Source organism: Trichomonas vaginalis, chromosome IV, assembly GCF_026262505.1.
Source record: "Trichomonas vaginalis G3 chromosome IV, whole genome shotgun sequence".
Classification (NCBI taxonomy): Eukaryota; Parabasalia; order Trichomonadida; family Trichomonadidae; genus Trichomonas; species Trichomonas vaginalis.
Genome location: NC_067206.1, coordinates 4372639 through 4376021, shown reverse-complemented (window position 1 = coordinate 4376021; position 3383 = coordinate 4372639). Strand labels below are relative to the sequence as shown.

Sequence of the window (3383 nt, the reverse complement as noted above, 5' to 3'; positions counted from 1 at the left end):
AAACGTTATGCATTCCCATTATTTTGGATTCTATATACTTATTCCTAATAATATATATTATAACTCATATAGTACCCCTCATATCTACTGTGATAATATAAAAAAACGATTTCTGTGTTAAGATATAATTTATTCTCACATATCAAACTATGGATTTAACCTATAATAACACAAGAAACATATATATATACATTATGTTCTATATGCGCACATGACAATTAGGCCTATATTAGATAATTTTTCGTTCACAATAATCTTATATATCTGACCAAAAAACTCAGATTTGCCTGAGAGTTACTGAGGATAATCTCATATGTACCCTCTATCTTCCTGCTTAACCTAGGCTCTAAGTCTTTCTTTTATATGTATGCTGAACCTCGGGTATTCAATTTTTCCCAACGGTTCAGCACGATACGAATATAATGCTTATCTATCATAAAACCATATGAAATATCAATTTTTGCTTTAAGCCTAATTTTTGACGACAATTAGAGAAAAATGTTAAATGTTAAACACTCAGTCCATTTTGAATTATGAAAAATAAAATTGACTTTGATTAAATGTTTTTATTTATCATGCAAATTCTTCTTTGCGACCAAGATTTGAATAAAATTAAAGGGAACTAAACTCCTTTCGCCGATCCGATTTGCCCCATATTTAAAATATAGCTTGCATATGTAGAAGAAAAGCTAATTTTGAAGTACGCCGAAATCACCAACAGGATTTCGAGCTACTAAAAAGTTACTTTTAAATGTGATTTTTTTTTTATAAAAAAAAATTAATTATTTTAAGATCAGACTAAAAAACTAATTTTATGGAAAATCTATATTCGACAAATTTATTTACTTATTGGGTATAATAGATTTTGATTATGGCGATTATGTCTGTATATGCTTCCAAAAGCCAAAACACATTTCATACTGATTTCTATAAAAGTATCTTTATTATAGAAGTGTAAGCTTAATCTGTTTGTTTTTTATTTATAACAAATTCAAATTCTCTTATAAGGACTAGATGAAATCTGTATTATTAAATCATTAGCTAAATGAAGGTTCAAATAGAAAGTAAATATCAATTTATATGATACTGAAACCAAATAGTTCTTTTAATAAAAGATAACACGCTGAAAATTATTGAGTATTTGCAAATCTCAAAAATCTATTGGTGAATTTGGCTCAACTTTTAAAAATATAACATCCATATCAAATCATAAAAGCAGACAAAAATTAAAGCCAAACCTATCGGCCAATTTTTTTTGATATTTTGATTTTTGAGGTATACTTTTAAAAGTGGATTTAAAGCACTGATGAAAAAACATTAACTTCTGTCGTTATGATTATTGATTTAGACAATAATGATTTTAATCTTTGATTATCAAAAACATAAAGTCATCTTTAACATTTGCTTGGTAGCATTAACTCAAGTCTAAAGTACTATTTTATGTGGCACTCTTAGAATTTTTGTATTCATTGTACACGCTGAAATAGTACCATTAAAGTTATGGCGGACTTTCCAAAAAATAGTTTGGTCACCTTTAATAAAATTTCAAAAAATAAGATAGCTTAAAAATAATATACGGTAGTGTTTACTAATAGATGAATAGTATATAAAATCTCTTTAAAATGGATTTGATCCAAAAAAATATATAAAATTTGATCATAAATAAAATTGTTTAGTAGTCATTTAAAATGATGTAATTATTCAAATTTTGCTAAGACCCATTTGTCTTGATATATAACTTCCATTTTTGAATTTTGGCTGCGTACCAAAAATTTTTGAAACTTCGGAATAATTCGTTAGGATGTAATTACTAATTCGTTTTTGGATTAATATCGAGAGATAAAATGTGGTGTTTGTTGTATTTTTCAATGAACTGCTGAACTGAGTCCTTGATTTTTGAATATCATCCAACTCGTCTGGCAAAAACTTTTCTAAGCTTGGCCACAGGCGCTCCACCTTGCCGTTCTGTCTTGGCATATACGGCAAGGTGTGCTTCCAAACTATTCCGTTTTCCTGCATAACCTGGCCGAATTCACGCGGTTTTCACCGCCGTTATCGGTCCAGATGCAGTAAGGAATAAACTCCTCTAAAAGTTTTCTTAAAACCTTCGCTTGTTGTTGGAAGACTTGTTTTTCAATAATTTAGTTTTGAGAACTTTACGTGTCATATCATCCAATATGGCAAAAAATGGAAAAGAAACATTACCGTGAAGGTAATGAATATCGCAGTGCCATATCAAATTCTTTATATTGCACAATATTTGGTAGGTGGATCTGCTGGTTTGTAATCTCTTTTTGAAGATAAACCTGATTCCATCATAAATTTTTCCACTTGATGATGCTTTATTTTTTGTAAATTGTCAAAAATTTGATCTTTTGTCAAATCTTCTATATTTTCAAATTCTTTGCAATTTCTTCTTTTTCTTTCTCACAATCGGGATTTTGAGGCAATATTTTGAAACCTTTTAATCAATAAATAAGTTTTTGAAATTCCTCCTTTATATTGTGAAACACAAGAATTAATTAATTGTTTTTGCTCAAATGTTGGTGGATTTGGTTTTCTGCCGCGACTAACTTTGGTAATTCGATTTCTTGAAGTTGAAATGCTCTTCTTATTGTATTTTCGGCAACAATTCAATTTAATTTTACCATTTTCCAATTCAACTTCCTTTCCCACACTTTTGTAAGATTCACCTTCTTCTATTCTTCTTTTAGCTTCAAATAGCCATTCTCTGCTTATAGATTTGGCAGTAGTCATAAAAGTGGTCCTTAACATATTGTAGTAAAAAGATTCATAAAAAAAAATAATAAATGATGTGAGATAAACAAAAAAAACAAACACAAATAAAAAATCTTAAAAAAAATAAATAGATATAATTATAATACATAGAAGAAAAAAAAATTAAACAATAAATTAAAAAAATTAATTTTAATAAGAATAAAAACACATAAATAAAATAAAATAATATCATATTTTAAAGAGGAATCAAACATCATTTTATGAAATTATATATACTTTAACCATACTATTTAGATAAACATACCGTATATATTATTTTTTAAGCTATCTTATTTTTTGAAATTTTATTCAAATCTTTGGTCGCAAGAAGGGGCGGCGACAAATTTGCCCAGCCAGTAAAGTATTCAATTTTTTTGCATTTTTTAAGGGTGCACACGAGAGGATCATGTAAACTTCAGAATTTGCTTCTTAAGGGTCACCCATATGTACGTTTATTTGAGAGGAGGAGGATTACCCTCTCAATTTTTTAGGGATTCGTTAGTTTATTTTCTCGATGAATATGCAATAAAATTTGATTTTTACCTTATCAATTATACTTCATCTAATATACACATGTTCATGTAAAAACTTTTTTCCAAAATCCT

General features: G+C 27.9%; 3 annotated features.

Annotated features, from left to right (window-relative positions):
• The first annotated feature begins 614 nt into the window (after positions 1 to 614).
• Positions 615 to 1536: a mobile genetic element.
• A 1572-nt stretch (positions 1537 to 3108) lies between these two features.
• Positions 3109 to 3131: a terminal%2Cinverted (terminal inverted repeat of MuDR-6/TvMULE4 transposon ID:TVAGG3_0028120).
• Positions 3109 to 3211: a mobile genetic element.
• The last annotated feature ends 172 nt before the right edge of the window (positions 3212 to 3383 follow it).